The following is a 21,331-nucleotide window of genomic DNA, read 5'->3' as shown; positions in this document are numbered from 1 at the left end:
TACTGTGTGTCATACTATAAATTGACATTCCCACCACACAGCATTTTTAAAACCTACTTTCAAAAACATCACAGCGTACTAAACTGTATCTTATGCACACATATTGTAAATAAATCCTGTACTGGGAACATGGTGGGGATCTAAAGAAAGGGGCCTCTACCACATGATAGGCCCTTGGTTGGCTGCTGGTGGCTGAAAATAGGTGGTAGAATAGGGGCAGGGAGTATCCGTCGGCAGGCCAAATGTTGTTTAATCCTCACTGGAAAAGAGGGGTGGTGGTTAGGTGGGGTTGGCCAGACAGACTCTGGGTGGAGGAAACTGGGGACTGGCTGCCACAAGCCACAAGCCACAAGCCATCTAAGGAGGCTGCCATCTTGTGAAAAGCTCGTGGTTGGGTGGGAGGTGGAATGGAGGTGGGATGTACAGGAAGGTAGCGCACTGGCAATCACAGGGTGGGAAACACTGGTAGACACCTTGGTCATGTCCGAACAGCTCTAGTGTTTTCAACTCTTCACCTGTCCTTCGTAAGCACTAATCTAAAAGGACTGGATAGGCAGGGCAAAACAGTGAAATCCAATCCTTTCAACTATCAATGGTTATGAGAAAGATGGTGGTGCAAAGTTAAGTTAAGACAATTGGGACACAGGCAAGGATCTGGATCTATGTAAGACTCATACAGGCATGTACATGAGGTTGGAACCACAAGCCTCAGGTCCAAAAAGGACGCCCAGTACAGAGAGTGGGGGCAGGAATATTACATGTAAAACACACCCTTATTGCCGTGGCTGTGTTTGAGGTATAGAGTTAATCTGGGGGCAGAGTAAATGGATGGTTTAAATTGATCTCGAGTGCAGCTGTGGTAGACTGAAAAAACCCCAGTTGTGTCTGCTGCTCTCTCCCTTATACTTAGAAAACACCAAATCAGAATCAGATGGTAGAGGCCTCGGCCATTGTATGGAAATGTAAGACTGTGTAAGCTTTGCCGGTGTGAATGATACCTGTTACCGTTCCGCCCCCTCGCAATTTACCAAGTGTGCGTATTTGTATTGCGAGCAGAAGTCACTTTCATTACCGTGCCACTCCTTATTTATTTCCGTCAGCCTGCATACTCTGATGACCAACTTTGCTCCTCCTGGCCTACTCCCTTCGGCCTGCATTCTCATCCACTATAGTCACCATGAGGGCAATTATTACCCCCAGAGTCCCCAGAACATGGGACACATCAGTAGACGGTATGTTTTTACGCTGAGGCTAGTGGCTAGGCAGGGTTGGGGAAGTTACCCTCCTTTCCCCTGCCCGCCCTTCGCCAGAGGGAGAGGCCAGAGTTCACAAAAAGGTTTGAGGTTGAAACGAGAGCCTCTGAGTTCTCCACTGCCGCGCGACGGTAAGGGGAGGCATTAAACTGCCTGTGCGCAGAGCGGTTGGCTAGGTACCCGGAGCCGTATGAGGGTCCTGGGCTAGACCCAATCGTTTGATGTTGGAGACCGAGGTGAGAAGATCCGGTTCACTGGAAACCCCCGATCCCCTTCGGACGAGGCCGCAGGGGTGCCATGCAGCCGTGCCTAACGGGGAAAGGGGGGATGGAGCCGGTCGGGCACAACCCAGGTGACACGGAGCTGCTGTGAACCGAGCTCGAGCGGGAGCCAAAGCCACCCTCCCGGCTCAGAACCCTACGCCGAGGGAAAGGAGAAGTGGAGGGCGTGGGCCCCCTACCCTATCCAGTCCTCAGAGAGTCATAAATACTCCCGCTGTTTACCCGCACATCATTGGTCTGTTTCGCTTGATGGCCTCCCGGCCTGCAACCGTTTTTACAGTGATATGTATTCCTTTCTTGTCGTGTTTTATTGCCCCTTTTACTATCATCCTGGGCTAAGATACATTGTTCTAACATGCCTGAGGCTGTTCACGTTGGAGGTGATCAGCATATCGTAAAGAGACCTCTGGTGGCATGTCTTGTGGGGCATGCATGGGTGTCTGAGCTGTGTGCTAGTAGTTTAAACAGACAGCTCGGTGCATTCGGCATGTCAACACGTCTTACAAAACAAGTAGTGATGAAGTCAATCTCTTCTCCACTTTGAGCCATGAGAGATTTACATGCATATTATTAATGTTAGCTCTAACTGCAGCTCTTTGCTAAGTGTTGCAGTGATTTCAATCGCTGTAGTAGCTGACGTGTATGGTGTTGAGTTATCCGTATACATAGACACACTGGCTTTACTTAAGGACAGAGGCATGTCAATAGTAAAGATTGAAAAAGGTAAGGGGACCAGGGGAATTCCTGCTTCTACCTGGATTATGTTGGAGAGTCTTCCATTAAAGAACACCCTCTGTGTTGTTAGACAGGTAACTCTTTATCCACAATATAGCAGGGAGTGTACATTTATCCGTCAGCAGACTTTCATTGATAATGTCAAAAGCCGCACTGAATTCTAACAAAACAGCACCCACAATCTTTTTATCATCAATTTCTCTCATCCAATCGTCAGTAATTTGTGTAAGTGCCATCCGTGCTTGATGAATGTCCTTTCCTTTAAGCATGCTGAAAGTCTGTTGTCAATTTGTTTATAATAAATGTGCATTGTATCTGGTCAAACACATTTTGTTCCCAAAGTTTACTAAGAGTTGGTAACAGGATGATAGGTCGGCTATTTGAGACAATAAAGGGGGCTTTACCATTCTTGGGTAGCGAAATTTCTTTTGCTTTCTCCAGGCCTGAGGGCACACACTTTCTAGTAGGCTTAGATTGTAGATTTCGCAAATAAAAGTGGAAATATCGTCCGCTATTATCCAATTATCCTAGTAATTTTCCATCCAAGTTTTCAGACCCTGCTGGCTTGTCATTGTTGATAGACAACATTCTTTTCACCTTTCCACACTCACTTTACGGAATTCAAAATTACAATGCTTGTCTTCCATAATTTTATAATTTATACTTGGAGTGCCAGCGTTTGTTGCTGACATGTCATGCCTAAGTTTTATAATCTTGCCAATGAAAAAAATCACTAAAGTAATTGGCAATATCAGTGGGTTTTGTGATGAATGAGCCATCTGATTCAATGAATGACGGCGCAAATGTGTCCTTTTTTCCCAAACATGTATTTAAGGTGCTCCAAAGCTCTTTGCTGTCATTATTTATATAATTTATCTTTGTTTCATAGTGTAGCTTCTTCTTTTTATTAAGTTTAGTCACATGATTTCTCAATTTGCAGTTTGTTTGCCATTTGATTGTACAGCCAGACTTATTTGCCATTCCTTTGTTTCGTCCCTCTAAACCATCTTTTAAAAAAAATATCCTAATCAATCCAAGAGGATTTAACAGTTTCACAGTGATTTTCTTAATGGTTGCATGCTTATTAGTAACTGCTCCTCATTACACACCACAGACCAACAAATCAGACCTCTTATACACTATATTAGGCCCAGCCTTTGGAACTTTGGTTTTCCAAGATATATATGGCTACTACAGTGCATTCGGAAAGTATTCAGACCCCTTCACTTTATCCACATTGTCTTACATTACAGCCATTTTCTAAAATTAATTAAATAACACTTTTTCCTTAGCAATCTACACACAATGCCCCATAATGACAAAGCAAAACGTTTTTTTTTTTTTTTTTTACATTTTCGCAAATGTATTAAAAAGAAAAACAGAAAAAGTATGTGAACCCTTTAGAATTACCTGGATTTCTACATAAAATGGTCATATCATTTTTTTCTGATCTTCATCTAAGTCACAACAATAGACTCACACATTCTACTTAAACTAATAACACATAAACAATTATAAATGTTCATCTCCTTATTGAACACACCGTGTAAATATTCACAGTTTAGGTTGGAAAAAGTATGTGAACCCTTGGATTTAATAACAGGTTAACATCAACCAAATGGTTTCTGTAGTTGCGGATCAGACCTGCACAACGGTCAGGAGGAATTTTGGGCCATTCCTCTTTACAAAACTGTTTCAGTTTTACAATATTCTTGGGATGTCTGGTGTGAACCACTCTCTTGAGGCCATGCCACAACGTCTCATTCGGGTTGAGGTCAGGACTGACTGGGCCACTCCAGAAGGCGTATTTTCTTCTGTTCAAGCCATTCTGCTGTTGATTTACTTCTGTCTTTGGGGTTGTTGTCCTGTTGATACACCTAACATTTGTTGAGCTTCAATTGTTTGATAGATAGCCTTACATTCTCCTGCAAAATGTCTTGATAAACTTGGGAATTCATTTTATCGTCGATGATAGCAAGCTGTCCAGGCCCTGATGCAGCAAAGCAGCCCCAAACCATGATGCTCCCTCCACCATAGTTTACAGTTGGGATGCGGTTTTGATGTTGGTGTGCACATATTGTTGTGTGTTCCTTCCAAACAACACAACTTTAGTTTAATCTGTCCACAGAATATTTTACCAGTAGCGCTGTGGAACATCCAGATGATCTTTTGCTAACTTCAGACATGCAGCAATGCTTTTTTTGGACAGCAGTAGTATCTTCCATGGTGTCCTCTCATGAACACCATTCTTGTTTAGTGTTTTATGTATTGTAGACTCATCAACAGAGATGTTAGCATCTTCCAGAGATTTCCTTAAGTCTTTAGCTGACACTCAAGGATTCTTCTTAACCTAAGTGAGCATTCTGCGCTGTGCTCGTGCAGTCATCTTTGCAGGACCACCACTCCTAGGGAGAGTAGCAACAGTGCTGAAATTTCTCCATTTATAGACAGTTTGTCTTACCGTGGACTGAATTTTAGAGATACTTTTGTAACCCTTTCCAGCTTTATGCAAGGCAACAATTCTTAATCCTAGGTCTTCTGAGATCTCTTTTGTTCGAGGCATGGTCCTTGTGAATAGCAACTCAAATTGTGTGAGTTTTTTTAACAGGGCAGGGCAGCTCTAACCAAAATCTCCAATCTCGTCTCATTGATTCGACTCCAAGTTAGTTGACACCTGACTCCAATTAGCTTTTGGAGAAGTCATTAGCCTCGGGGTCAAAATACATTTTCCAACCTACACTGTGAATGTTTAAATGATATATTCAAAATAGACAAAAAAAAAAAAAAAAAATGTGTGTGTGTTATTAGTTAAAGCACACTGTGTTTGTCTATTGTTGTGACTTAGATGATCAGATCAAATTTTATGTCAATTTTATGTCAAACTTTTTCTTGCCACTGTAAGCTTTTTGCACATATTGAACATTTCAGGGATCTTTTATTTCAGCTCATGAATCATGGGACCAACACTACATGTGCATTTATATATTTTTTCAATGTATATAAATAGTGAAAAGAGCTACTATCGACACCTGTGGAACACCTTTAAGTACTTCAAGAAGTTTGAACTTCAATCAAGACGGCCTGAGTTCTGTCACTAAGATAATCATGAAACCATGAACATGCGTCAGAGACCAGGCCAATCGAGGACAACTTGTTCAATAAAATAGCATGATCTACAGTATTAAATGCCACAGACAAGGAAGCGCAATTCATTTTAGTGTCTAAAGCATTGACAAAATCATTAACAACTAATGCGGTTGCTGTGATAGTGCTATGCCCTGGCATAAACCCAGATTGAATTAGAGCGAAGTTGCATATTTACCAAAGATTCGAGAATCTTAGCTAGACATGGACGCCTGGAAATGGAACGATAATTATCAAGATCACTACTATCCCCGCCCTTATAGAGTGGCATTACATAAGCTGTTTTCCATACTTTTGGAATATTTCTTGATAACAATGTTTAGATATGGGCAGCACACTTGAGCAGACCCAGTTCCAATTGGTCAGCCCCTGTGTATTTCTTGGTATCTTTAGCAAGTAAAGCATAAAGATCTCACTTTTCTGTTAATTGCCGAAATGCAAAAACTTGACTACAATTTTCCAAGTCAGTTGATTGGAAATTGCTCCCATGGATGAACCAGACTTGTGGAGGTCTACAATTTTTTTCTGAGGTCTTGGCTGATTTCTTTTGATTTTCCCATGATGTCAAGTAAAGAGGCACTGAGTTTGAAGGTAGGCCTTGAAATACATCCACAGGTACACCTCCAATTGACTCAAATTATGTCAATTAGCCTATCAGAAGCTTCTAAAGCCATGACATAATTTTCTGTCATTTTCCAAGCTGTTTAAAGGCACAGTCAATTTAGTATATGTAAACTTCAGTGAATGAAGTTGAATGAAGTTATTTCAGAAATAATCTGTCTGTAAACAATTGTTGGAAATATTACTTGTGTCATGCACAAAGTAGATGTCCTAACTGACTTGTTAACAAGAAATATGTGGAGTGGTTGAAAAACAAGTTTTAATGACTCCAACCTAAGTGTATGTAAACTTCCGACTTCAACTGTACATAGCCATGAAATCACAAGTCACTTTAATAGTGGACCACTAGTCACTCTAATAATGTTTACATTCTGCTTTACTAAATTTCATATGTACATGCTGTATTGTACTGTATTTTTGTCAATGCCACTCCGACATTGCTCCTCCTAAAATGTAAGCTGCTAACGTTAGCCATCAAGCTGACGAAGTTAGTCCCAGATTAGTTTTCCAATGGAGCCTTCTTTGTCTGGAGCGGTAAATTAACGATTCCAGTGCTGTAGGACCTGTATCTACTAAATCAAATCAAATGTTATTGGTCACATACACATGGTTAGCAGATGTTATTGCGAGTGTAGCGAAATGCTTGTGCTTCTAGTTCCGACAGTGGAGCAATATCAAACATGTAATCTAACAATTCCACAACAACTACATAGTACACACAAATCTAAGTGAAGGAATGGAATAAGAATACATAAATATAAATATATGGATGAGCAATGACAGAGCGTAATAGGCAAGATGCAATGGATGGTATAAAATACAGTATATACATATGAGATGAGAACTGCAAGATATGTAGACATTATTAAAGTGGCATTATTAAAGTGACTAGTGATCCATTTTTTAAAGTGGTCAATGATTTAAAGTCTGTATGTAGGCAGCATCCTCTCTGTGTTAGTGATGGCTGTTTAAGAGAAGCTGTTTTTCAGTCTCTCTGTCCCAGCTTTGATGCACCTGTACTGCTCTCACCTTCTGGGTGGTGGCGGGGTGAACAGGCAGTGGCTCGGGTGGTTGTTGTCCTTGATGATCTTTTTGGTCTTCCTGTGACATCGGGTGCTGTAGGTGTCCTGTAGGGCAGGTAGTTTGCCCCCGGTGATGCGTTGTGCAAACCGCACCACCCTCTGGAGAGCCCTGCGGTTGTGGGCAGTGCAGTTGCCGTACAAGCCAGTGATACAGCCTGTGCATCTGTAAAAGTTTGTGAGGGTTTTAGGTGGCAAGCCACATTTCTTCAGCCTCCTGAGGTTGAAGAGACGCTGTTGTGCCTTCTTCACCACACTGTCTGTGTGGGTGGACGATTTCAGTTTGTCCGTGATGTGTACACCGAGGAACTTAAAACTTTCTACCTTCTCCACTGCTGTTCCTTCAATGTGGATAGGGAGGTGCTCCCTCTGCTGTTTCTTGAAGTCCACGATCATCTCCTTTGTTTTGTTGACGTTAAGTGAGAGGTTGTTTTCCTGACACCACACTCTGAGTGCCCTCACCTCCTCCCTGTAGGCTGTCTCGTCGTTGTTGGTAATCAAGGTAAACAGGCAGTACAGGAGGGGGCTGAGAACGCACCCTTGTGGGGCCCCAGTGTTGAGGATTAGCGAAGTGAAGATGTTGTTTCCTACCTTCACCACCTGGGGGCGGCCTGTCAGGAAGTCCAGGACCCAATTGCACAGGGCGGGGTTGAGACCCAGGGCCTCTAGCGATGAGCTTGGAGGGTACTCTCATGTTGAATGCTGAGCTGAAGTCAAATAACAGCATTCTTACATAGGTATTCCTCTTGTCCAGATGGGATAGGGCAGTGTGCAGTGTATTTTAACTGCCTGTGTTTTGTATCTTAATGTGTATATTGTGTGTATATTTGCTTCTCTATACTTGCCTATTGATGTGTTTGTTTTTGTATTGTGCAGGTCTCAATATGACTTCCATCTGCGTCAAGACATGAGTGTGATGCCCCTATCATTTGAGCTCTCTGTGTGTGAGGGTCAATCTTCTGTGCACAAGCAAAGACAATTTATTAAGGTAAATAAAGAAATTGTCTTTGTTCGCGCACAGAAGATTGACTGTCACACATAGATTGGGTTGTCGTGAGAAATAATAATCACATTTTGCTTTCGGGAAACCCCTGTACAGTATATCCTGTTTGAATGGCTTAGTCACCAAACAACACTATTGACAAAATGTTGTTTATAGATTACCTTTTTGTGTCACGCCCTGATCTGTTTCACCTGTTCCTGTGATTGTCTCCACCCCCTCCAGGTGTCGCTTATTTTCCCCAGTGTATTTTCCTTGTGTTTCCTGTCTCTCTGTGTCAGTTCGTCTTGTATGTCAAGTCAACCAGAGTGTTTTTCCCGTACTCCTTTTGCAATTCTCCTTTTTCTAGTCCTTCCAGTTTTGACCTTTGCCTGTTTCTGGACTCTGTACCCGCCTGCCTTGACCATGAGCCTGTCTGCCACTCCATACCTTCTGGACTCTGATCTGGTTTTGACCTTTTGGCTGTCCACGACCATTCTCTTGCCTACCCCTTTGGATTATTAAACATTGTAAGACTCCAACCATCTGCCTCCTGTGTCTGCATCTGGGTCTCGCCTTGTGCTTTGATAGACGGGGGAGAGCTCAGCTGATAGGGGCATCACACTCTTGTCTTGAAGATGGACGCAAATGGACTCAGATGTCAGACGTTAAGTGACAGTTCCCAAGGAAAGGAAAAGACAGAGCTATGAATGCAAGGACTGACCATCCATAATATAACATTGTTTTAGCCAGGCAATACTGTGTTTGTTAACATATTATATATTTTTACAAACATTGGAGTAAAAAAGGCTTGTGTTTTGGGTTCTGATGGAATAGTTGAACTAAGCTCATGAAGCTTATAAATTCGATTCTTCAAGAATCAATGGGTATACAGTGCATTCAGAAAGTATTCAGACCCCTTCCCTTTTACCACATTTTGTTACGTTACAGCCTTATTCTAAAATGGATTAAATCGTTTCCCCCCTCATCAATCTACGCATAATACCCCATAATGACAAAGCAAAAACAGGTTTTTAGAAATGTTTGCTGATGTATAAAAAAATAAACTGAAATAACAAATTTACAGAACTATTCAGACCCTTTACTCATTACTTTGTTGAAGCACCTTTGGCAGAAATTATAGCCTTGAGTCTTCTTGGGTATGACGCAACAAGCATGGCACACCTGTATTTTGGGAGTTTCTCCCATTCTTCTCTGGAGATCCTCTCAAGCCCTATCAGGTTGGATGGGGAGAGTCGCTGCACAGCTATTTTCAGGTCTCTCCAGAGATGTTCGGTCAGGTTCAAGTCCGGGCTCTGGATGGCCCACTCACGGACATTCAGCGACTTGTCCCAAAGCCACTCCTGCATTGTCTTGGCTGTGTGCTTAGGGCCATTGTCCTGTTGGAAGGTGAACCTTCGCCCCAGTCTGAGGTCCTGAGCGCTCTGGAGCAGGTTTTCATCAAGGATCTCTCTGAACTTTTCTCGATCTTTCCCTCAATCCTGACCTAGTTTCCCAATCCGTGCTGCTGAAAAACATTCCCACAGCATGATGCTGCCACCACCATGCTTCACCGTAGGGATGGTATTGGCCAGGTGATGAGCAGTGCCTTGTTTCCTCCAGATGTGACACTTGGCATTCAGGCCAAAGAGTTCAATCTTGGTTTCATCAGACCTGAGAATCTTTTTTTTAGGTGGCTTTTGGAAAACTCCAAGCTGGCTTTTGTGTGCCTTTTACTGAGGAGTTTCTTCCATCTGGCCTCTCTACCATAAAGACCTGATTGGTGGAGTGCTGCAGAGATGATGGTCCTTATGGAAGGTTCTCCCATCTCTAAAGAGGAACTCGTAACTTTGTCAGAATGACCATCGGGTTCTTGGTCACCTCCCTGACCAGGGCCCTTCTCATTTTCGAGTCTCATAGCAAAGGGTCTGAATACTTATGTAAATAATGTATTTCTGTTTTTATTTGTAATACATTTGCAAAAATGTCTAAAAACCTGTTTTCGCTTTGTCATTATTGGTTATTGTGCGTAGATTGATGAGGAGAATAAAATATTTTATCAATTTTAGAATAAGGCTGTAACAAAATGTATAAAAAGTGAATGGGACTGAATACTTTCCGATTGCACTTCTAAAATGGATGTAGCAACTAAGGATTCCAGCTTTAATTAACCACTTTCACAACATCACAATTTTGTTGTGCTATAAGTCACTGCCACAATAGTGTATTATCTAGGTCTACGATGTATGTGGCATACCATGTCATTCACACTCACTGAAAAGCAATTTCAAAGCAGTCATGAAGTTTCAGGCTTGGATTTGGCCAACTATTCAAAAAATGATGCCTCTATAGTCATAGTCAGCTTTGTTATGCAGTGCAGATGTGGCCTTCACTGCAGCGTTGGGCCCAATTCGAATTGAAGGCAATTAATTCAGGAAGTGATTGAATTTAAACTTCAAAAAGGGAAAAACATTTGAAATAAATAGCTTTTACATTTAAGTTTATTAAGAAATCATTGAAAATAGATCAAATCAAATCAAATGTATTTATATAGCCCTTCTTACATCAGCTGATATCTCAAAGTGCTGTACAGAAACCCAGCCTAAAACCCTAAACAGCAAGCAATGCAGGTGTAGAAGCACGGTGGCTAGGAAAAACTTCCTAGAAAAGGCCAAAACCTAGGAAGAAACCTAGAGGAACCAGGCTATGAGGGGTGGCCAGTCCTCTTCTGGCTGTGCCGGGTGGAGATTATAACAGAACATGGCCAAGATGTCATTTTTTAAATTATTGAATTGGAATTCCAGTTTACTTCCTGAATTGACTGACTTCAATTCGAATTGACCCCTACCCTGCTTAACTGTGTGCAAATCTCATTAAACTCTGTGTGTAGACTTGTGTAAGTGTATGTGTACTATCAACACCCATATTCAAAAGGAGGCAGGGGAGGGTACCAATACTGTACTGTAAACACCAAATGGTTGCAAATAACAGTGGCTCTGCTGTAGGGCCCTAATGTGAACACAAGATGGCTGTATTTAAGTGAACATGCCTTACCATAATCTTTACAGACAGTGGAAAATTCTCTCTGCAGACTCAGTGGTAAGTAAGGATTGAATAGCTGCCAAATGCATGTTTATTTTGAAGCTGTCATATGAAACCAACAATCATTGTATTACATATTCACAGATTTAATTAAAGAGTGATGATTGGGAAGGCATCACATTTCGATTTCCCTTCTATTTATGTGCAGTGTTGTCATTTCCTTTCCTTAGTAGCTGTCACTTAACCTCTGACGTTGAGTCCATCTGAGTCCATCTACAAGACGTGTGAAACCCCTACCAGTTGAGTTCTCCCCCGTCAGACCACTGAGCACAACCCCCAACAGCCAAAAAAGGCCTGAGAGAGCAACTGTTGCATTGAGCCCTGACTAAGAATAAACTAGGCTGTGGTGGGATAAGGTTACCTAGAAGCCCCCTTGTGCTGTTCTGACCTATACCCATGTGAGGCACCAATAATACTGGGTGGGCATTTCAGCAGGGATCTGCAGTCTCTCCCCTGCCCTATTCTTGGCTTTCCCCACTCCTATTTTGCTCTCCTTCACCATCATTCGTCTACATTTTCTGCAATGCTTAAAAACAGGCAGCTTTGAAATTCCAATCACCTTTTCATTTTTAAACTTTTTTTTCGATATATTCAACCTGTGGATTATATTGGTACAAATAAGGGGCACTACCTTCACTACCTTCAAATAAGGGGCACACAATTTCCTTAATCAGTGGATTCCAATTCGATTTGAAAGACATTGCTAACCTCTTGAATAAAAGCTTTCATATCAACATGCCTGAAGCAGCCCCTGAAGGTACGTCTTTCAAAACATTCTGCATGTTCACTTTGTATGGAGCAGAATTGTTTGCTAAAACATAGTTTGCGTCATTAAAGCAATGTACTATTTGGATTACTTTTGTTTCTCATGATGAGGAAATGTGTTGAAAGTTGATTGCTAAAAATACTGCATATAGTATTAGCACTTTTGCCCCTGTAACATGACAGCTGAAGTGCCCGCTATTTCAAGGCTATAAATCATCTTATGATAGTATTTAACGTCTTTCTCCACCTTATTTAACACAGCAAAAAGGTTCATATTTAACTCTGGGTGCTAAATAAAGTCTCCAGGACTTAGTGTTTGGATATAATGTGTGACGCAGTATTTGTCAGTGACACCTAGCATTGTATCAAGTGTCACCAACTGTGAATATTTAAAAGGTCTGTATTGCTCAGTTGAGTGTGTGGTGTGTAGTTATTCATTCACCATGCTTCATTTATTTTTTATTGGAGGAAGTGAATCATGCAATACATGAGCTGTGTTCGAATACCCTTACTAACATGCTGTATACTACATACTTAATGAGTATATACTACATTAAATTAGTTCATTTTAGTATACTGTAACGAACAGTATCCTTTCAGTTGAGCGTGCTAGCGCTTCGCCTGTCTACCGGAAGTTGATGCTGTTGCTATGCAACCTCTTGCTAGCTTGTTAGCAGATCAAATGACTAGCTAGACATTTTAGAGACAGAGCATTGTCAGATTGTCTGTTTGTAAAATCAGAGCTCTTGGAGCGTCGCTCTGGCTGAGGAATAGAGTTGATCCGAGTGTTTTGACCTAACAACAGCAGTCAAGCACCCACGCTAACTAGCTAACGTTGGCTAGCTACTTCCAGACACAAATTAAAGGGTCACCTCACTCTGACCATTTTACTCACCCTAGCAGAGCTGGTTAGGCTGTGTTCATATTACCCAGAGTGCTGGTGACTGTAACTGTGCTGCTGGCAACAATTTAATGACGCTGTTTTTTGCCAATGTTTACTGACATCGGCCATATTCAAACGGGTGGTTAGCATTCGTAAATTCATCAGTTATTCTGCGCTCCAGCACACTCAGACCACGAGAGTGCTCTGAAATCGGAAAAGACAGTCAGAATTAACAATGCGGTTCGTAATGATAGCATAGCTAACAAATTGTCAGCCAACATAATGTGTAACGTAACTTAATTCTGGCTATCTACTCTGATTTCAGAGCATTCTCATGTAGAATATCTGATACATTTACAAACGCTCTACACCCATTGAATATGTCGGTAAACGTAGGCAAAAACAGCGTAGTTAAATTGTTGCCAGCAACACAGTTGCAGTCACCAGCGCTCTGGATAATATGAAAACAGCTAAACAAGCTCTGCTAGGGCGAGTAAATGGTCAGAGTGAGGTGTTCTCTCATTTGTGTTTGGGAGTAGCTAGCCAACGTTAACCAGTTAGCTTGGGTGCTTGACTATCGTTGAACGCTCGGATCAACCCTACTCCTCGGCCAGAGCGTCCAGTCTGCACTCTGAAATTACGAACTGACAACGCTCTGGGTTTACAAATGCCCAGAGCGGACTCTGGCTCCAGATTGAATTTGCGAACACACCAAAAACCGTAAAATGTTTAGCTAGTAATTTGTTCTGCTAACAAGCTAGCAACAGCATCAACTTCTGGTAGACAGGCAAAGCTCTAGTATGCTCAACTGAAAGGATAACGTTTGTTTACAGTATACTTAAATGATCTAATAGTATGTAGTATGTAGTATATACTCATAATGTATGTAGTATACAGTATGTTAGTATGGGTATTCAAACACAGCTAATGAACCAAACTGATGAACAAATTGAAGGAGATGTGATTATAGATTATGATAGAATGGTAAATCTGGATCCAGTACACCAATACATTTCACATAACACATTTAAAGGGGAAAATAGTGTTATAGTGAAGATGACATCTTCACTCTTATAAAACTGTACACACAAGGGCAAAATTATGTTTTAGATATTGGAGGGGATGAACAGTTTAAGAGAGGGGGGGGGTCCAGAGATCCTGTTAGGGCATAGGGTGGAAAGCTTGTCACACACACACACATCCTGCAGTTCTTCACACATTTTCAATGGGGAGTAGAGAAGATGTTGCAGTTTTAAAGCAAGCTTTCTGCAGCTTTACACGTTTTTCCAAGGGGAGGAGAGAAGCTTAGACATTTTCTAACACATTTCATACAATTCCACTCATTTTGCCATAGGGCAGAGATCATTTGTTTTGTTTGTTTTACAGCTAATTTCCTCCAATTCTACACATTTTGCCAAGACTTGTGCCATGTTAATGATATGAGTGAGAGTGACTAACAAAATCAATGGGGGCACCCTGGAGGTCAGGGCCCCTGGGCACATGCCCTGCGTGCTCGGTTGGTTTATCGGCCATTATTACTACAAGTTTAGATAGCTGGCTAGACTAACTTACCAATTGTTAGCTGACATTAAGTGACTGTCAGTGACTGACATAACAGGAAAAAAACTGATGATGCACAACAAATTTCGAAGTTACACGTGTATTCTACTATTCTAACTGAACAGTACATTTAGGCAATTTCAGCCAAACCCGTTGCTGACAGTAGAATGGCCTTACTGAAGAGCTCAGTGACTTTCAACGTGGCACCGTCATAGGATGACACCTTTCGAACAAGTCAGTTCGTAACATTTCTGTGCTGCTAGAGCTGCCCTGGTCAACTTTAAATGCTGTTATTGTGAAGTTGAAACAACTAGGAGCAACAACGGCTCAGCCGCGAAGTGGTAGGCCGCACAAGCTCACAGAACGGGACTGCAGAGTGCTGAAGCGTGCAGCGATCGTCTGTCCTCGGTTGCAACACTCACTACCGAGTTCCAAACCTCTGGAAGCAACGTCAGCACAAGAACTGTTCGTTGGGAGCTTCATGAAATGGGTTTCCATGGCTGAGCAGCCCCACACATGCCTAAGATCACCATGCGCAATGCCAAGCGTCGGTTGGAGTGGTGTAAAGCTCGCCGCCATTGGACTCCCGGCTTCCACCCGCCAGTGGAAACGCGTTCTCTGGAGTGATGAATCACGCTTCACCATCTGCTAGTCCAACGGACGAATCTGGGTTTGGAGGAAGCCAGGAGAACACTACCTGCCTGAATGCATAGTGCCAACTGTAAAGTTTGGTGGAGGATGAATAATGGTCTGGGGCTGTTTATCATGGTTCAGGCCAGGTCCCTTAGTTAGAGTGAAGGGACATCTTAACTCTACAACATACAATGACATTCTAGATGATTCTGTGCTTCCAACTTGTGGCAATAGTTTGGAGAAGGCCCTTTCCTGTTTCAGCATGACAATTCCCCTGTATACAAAGCGAGGTCCATACAGAAATGGTTTGTCAAGATCGGTGTGGAAGAACTTGATTTGCCTGCACAGAGCCCTGACCTCAACCCCTTCAAACACCTTTGGGATGAATTGGAACGCCGACTGCGAGCCAGGCTTAAAGCCCAACATCAGTGCCCGGCCTCACTAATACTCTTGTGGCTGAATGGAAGCAAGTCCCCGCAGGTTGGAGTTGACTGATTTGAACAGGGTAAACAGGTCCTGAGGGGAATCCAAGGCAGTGGTGGTGAGTGAAGTCCAGAGCAAGGTGGTTGGGTGGTGACATGTGATACAGGAGCCAGAGACAGAGCGGTAACTTCAACGAGAGGACAAAACGGTGTAAGGCAGGGAAACAAGCACAGCAGAAGGATCTTGAGAACTAACAAAAGGCTAGGATAACAACTGACTGAGCAGAGCAGAGATGTGAGATGTGAGAGAGAGAGAGAGAGAGAGTGTGCGCGTGTGTACAGGGGAAAAACTGCAGGTTAGGACGACACCGGATGAACACCAGATGGCGTAGTGGGAGCAGATGTGACAACATCTAGTTAAAAGCCTTCCCAGAAGAGTGGAAGCTGTTATAACAGCCAAGGCGGGACCAACTCCATATTAATGCCCATGATATTGGAATGAGATGATCGACGAGCAGGTGTCCACATACTTGTGCAGTGTGTAATAATAGAGTGTGAACATACCATTGAATGTTGATCCCGACTCCCGAGTCTCCCCCCGTGTTCTGTCAGCATCCACTCGTCATTCTGGAAGGTTTTCTTTAAATGACAGGAACAAAGTTGAAGATGTGGTACTATTTTGATGTGTTCGTTTTAGCCTACCAGGGGTGCCGGGTCAGTGCCAGCGGTGTTTTTATCTCGTTAAACTCGATGGAGCAGCCAAAAAATGTATTTCAACCAATGAAAAAAACGAAATGAATGAACAATCTGAGCTGCTGAGCAGAGGAGACCCAGTGCGTCCGAACAGAGTCGGATGAACTAATTTGGGGCCCCGAGGCACCTACCTCAAGAGAGCCCGCCAACCCGCCTAAAATATATATTTTTTGGGGGGGGGGGTTAAACAGATTTATTTAGGAAAACAGCTAACTTCATGCATTTCAACACATTTTACCATGGGGCAGAGAGAAAAATGTGCAGTCTTATAATGCTATTCTACACATTTTGTCATGCGGCTGAAAGACAACGTTGCTGTTTTATAGCTCATCTCATGCTATTCTTTACATTTTGCCATGAGGATGAGATAAAATAATAATTTCATGCAATTCTACACATTTTGCTATTGTTTATGACGTGTTCATATGCTATCTGGGGGAACCCTGACCTCCAAGAGGCCCCCAACCCAAAATAAATTAAATTGAGTTGAAATAAATTATTGTTGAGGACGAATCGACCTGTTCTGTGGGAATTTCGCCTATGGTTTGAAGTCATATGATGTGCTCTGTCGTACTCAAATCCCTGGGCTCCAGCTGTAATATTAATCAGCTGTCATAAGAGAGCTTTAGCAACATGTTTGTGGATAATAAGTCTAAGGCCCCATCCAGAAATAACCCCTAGGCAATTGTGTCATTCTGAAAGGATTGGATAGGTATAAGCTAAGCAATATGGCAAAATGTTCACCACTTCTATCAGAGAGCAACATTTTTGACATTACATTTGAGTCATTTAGTCATGTAGTTACGCACCCAAAAATGCCTCGACTCTTCTGGGTCAGTTGTATGAACAGTGCTTCTCTGGAGTATGTTGTAGTAATGTGCAAAGGGTTCCGGGTTAGCATCCAGGGTAAGGAAGAAATGGACAGATTATGGGCGGGCCATATAAATAAGTGAAACATTGATACTTTATTTTGACCGAGATAAGCATGGACAGAAAGACCAATCTCACGTAAAGCATCAGAGCGAGCGAAACAGCACCCTCTCTGTCTCAGTATGTGTAGCCGACGTATCTGATGTTGTCTGGCCAAAAACAGTATGGCATGACATACTCTTTTTGGCCAAACAGAATTTGTATTTATTTTGGATTACCATTAGTTGTTGCCAAGACAGCAGCTACTCTTCCTGTACCTCAGGCCCCTACTCTACTACCACATATCTCCAACACAAAATTCATGTGTTCGTGTGGGTATAGTGCTTATGTTATCGTGTGTTTGTATGCATGTGTCTGTGCCTATGTTTGTGTGTTGCTTCACAGTTCTCGCTGTTCCATAATGTGTATTTGTATCTGCTTTTTAAACAAACTTTACTGCTTCCATCAGTTACTTGATGTGGAATAGAGTTCCATGTAGTCATGGCTCTATGTAGTACTGTGCACCTCCCATAGTCTGTTCTGAACTTGGGGACTGTGAAGAGACCTCTGGTGGCATGTCTTGTGGGGTATGCATGGGTGTCCGAGCTGTGTGCCATTAGTTCAAACAGACAACATGTTAATACTTCTCACAAATACAAGTAGTGATGAAGTCAATTTCTCCTTCACTTTGAGTCAGGAGAGATTGACATGCATATTATTAATGTTACCTCTCTGTGTACATCGAAGGGCCAGCCGTGCTGCCCTGTTCTGAGCCAATTGCAATTTTCCTAAGTCCCTCTTTGTGGCACCTGACCACACAACTGAACAGGTGCGACAAAACTAGGGCCTGTAGGACCTACCTTGTTGATAGTGCTGTTAAGAATGCAGAGCAGCTCTTTATTATAGACAGACTTCCCCCCATCCTAGCTATTGTTGTATCAATATATTTTAACCATGACAGTTCAACTTGCTCAATTACCACATTGTTCATTACAAGATTTAGTTGAGGTTTAGGGTTTAGTGAATGATTTTTCCCAAATACAATGCTTTTAGTTTTAGAAATATTTAGGACTAACGTATCTCCTTTCCACCCATTCTGAAACTAACTGCAGTGTTGCTAAGTGTTGCAGTCAACTTCTGTGACTGTGGTAGCTGACGTGTATAGTGTTGAGTCATCCGCATACATAGACACACTGGCTTTACTCAAAGCCGGTGGCATGTCGTTAGTAAAGATTGAAAAAAGTAAGGGGCCTAGACAGCTGCCATAGGGAATTCCTGATTCTACCTGGATTTTGTTGGAGAGGCTTCCATTAAAGAACACCCTCTGTGTTCTGTTAGACAAGTAACTCTTCATCCACATTATAGCAGGGGGTGTAAAGCCATAACACATATGTTTTTCCAGCAAAAGACTATGATCAATAATGTCAAAAGCTGCACTGTAGTCTAACAAACAGCCCCCACAATCTTTTTATCATCAATTTCTCTCAGCCAATCATCAGTCATTTGTGTAAGTGCTGTGCTTGTTGTATGTCCTTCCCTTTAAGCATGCTGAAAGTCTGTTGTCTATTTGTTTACTGTAAAATAGCATTGTATCTGGTCAAACACAATCTTTTCCAAAGGGTTGGTAGCAGGCTGATTGGTGTGCTATTTGAGCCAGTAAAGGGAATAACTTTTCCTTCCCTCCAGACACTTTCTAGTCGGCTTAAATTAACGATATGGCAAATAGGAGTGGCAACATCATCCGCTATTATCTTCAGTAATTTTCCATCCGAGTTGGTAATACATTTTTACAGTTAAATTATGGTTTTACGATAAAACCCTTTTTTTTTATCACGGGACCACCCATGGGACCCCTCATATCACGGGACCCCTCATATCATATGGAAATCAAATGCCCGTCCAACTGGTTCTAGCACCGCCCTGGTTCCACCTCCCTTTGACCTCCTCTGCAGCAACCCCAGAAGTTGACTGAGTCAACTTTGCACATCCGAGTCACTGGCATCACTATAACAAAGTGAGGTCCGTCCCTGTCTGGATGGGGCCTTAGACTTATTAACCACAACAAACACGTGGCTAAAGCTGTCTTATGACAGCTGAGGGATAGTACTAGTAGCATTTTTCTTTTAAAGTGTATAATAAGGGTACCAAAAATACCTGAGGATTTATCTGTCTAGAGGCCAGTAAATAACCTATTGAATGTCAAACTATTTGTGTTGTATTTATTTGTGTTAATTGGGTATTGAAAACAGTTATACGGTCATGCACTTAACAGGACGTGTACATATTCCAAGCTCTGTGGCATATTTAAAGATATCACTACTACAATAGGAAATATCACTGACAGAATAGCTACCTGATTTGTTGAATTGCTACTCCTCACTCAGCCTAAGATGAATCACTAGTATAGAGTAAGTATGACTATCATGCATTACTGGCAGCAATTTAAAGCTTATTCATGCTTCCAGGTGCAGCGGTGGAGTCCATCTCAGCTGCTGTAGCCGATGGGCTGAATGGGAACGTGGTGCCCCCAACATCCCCTCCTAAGGCCCAAGGGTTTGGAATATACAAGAAACTAACCTTTTCTGTAGAGTTAGTGGTGACTATCGGCCTCCTTCTCTCCTGGATTACTGCAGGCTTCATGATGTTTGACGTTGTAGAATATAAAGGGGTCACTGGTAAGTCAATCTTTCTTTGACATTTGTTAAGTCTTATTGCTTGAAATTGTTTGAAATGATTCAACAACAGAAACAACTATTATACAAATGTAGATCATTTCGTTTGATCATATTTGAACGCATTTCATGATAAACAGTATTATTTAAGTTTTTTTACCCTAACCCTAGTTCCCAATGTTTGTTATAATGCTTTTTTGCAGACATTCAAGATGTAGTTTTGGATCCCATGAAAGCTGTTAATGATGCTGTAGAGGGAATGTCCAACATGTTCTATGAGGCTCAAGGTAGCTATGTATATCTTGTAATATTGTTACGCAGAATCCTGTCCAATTTAAAAACTGTGTAAAGCAATATACATTTTTCTTCCTGTGTCCTCAGAATGTGCATTTGCTCCTCATTTGAGTCTGGACCCCATGAATGCTGTCAAAGATGTAAAAGATTTATTTGTGGACTTCCTCTCTGATGATGACGGTATAAGGATGCCCAATGGTGTTAAAGTGGTCTTATGTTCTTGAAATGTTTTTGGAATATTTGGGGGGGGGGGAGGGAGTTTAAATTTGTTTTTTGTTTCCTTATGTTAATGAATGTTAGGCCGGGATTCAAAGCAACACAGATTAATGATATTGCACTGTACTTGACTTTGCACTGCAATCTTGATTAGTAGTTGTAACTTCCTATCACGGAAATACATCACAAAAACACAACTCTTCTGAAAAGCTGTATTTGATTCCAACAGTATATGCTATGTTCAATCATTCAAAATGCTAATAGAAAAGTTGCACAACCTGATCATAAATAGAATAAAAATGGTAGAATTTATTTTTTATAAATCCACCTACGACACATAATCTACACATTCTACGTCTATGTCAAGTGCTGTGCAATATTAGTAATCTGTATTAATTTAAAACACCAAAATACACCTAACTTCTGCAACTATTTAGATGTTACTACATTGGACTAGTAAATGAATATGACATGTTTGAAAATGTTTATTTTCTCAGGAAACTTTTACCTGAGCTACGTTGACCCGGTGATTATTGGCAGACGTGTGTTCAATGTCACCAATAACTCTATATGTGAAGTCGTGGGTTACATACAAGGCACACTCTGTGTTCTATTGGATGCCATATTGGATATCCTGCAGGGTATGTCCACACTTTTATTACACACCATTATTTTCTATAAATATTCTGTTATTTCTTTGTTGGTATGGATAAAAAGTAAATGTTCTTAATACATGTGATGACCTCTCCATATTTTCTTCTATGCTCAGCCCTTCTCCATGCAGTGAGCATCAATGCAGGAGACGTAGTGCATGTTATCACTGACTGTACAAGTTCTACTGGAACCTACATAAGGGACCTGCTGCCAGGTATACACTTCTGTAGAGCAATTTACTGCAAAATAGTTCAAATCAATGCATGGATTTTCAGAATTTTCAGTTCACCTCTCCTATGAACAGGTATCCCTCAAGAAGTGAACGTCGATCCCATGCTGGTTCTCAGAAGAATGTTTGGGATTGTCGTTGAGCAGA

Source organism: Salvelinus namaycush, chromosome 30, assembly GCF_016432855.1.
Source record: "Salvelinus namaycush isolate Seneca chromosome 30, SaNama_1.0, whole genome shotgun sequence".
NCBI lineage: Eukaryota > Metazoa > Chordata > Actinopteri > Salmoniformes > Salmonidae > Salvelinus > Salvelinus namaycush.
The sequence above is the reverse complement of the archived record's forward strand: the minus strand, read 5'-3'. Positions refer to the sequence as shown.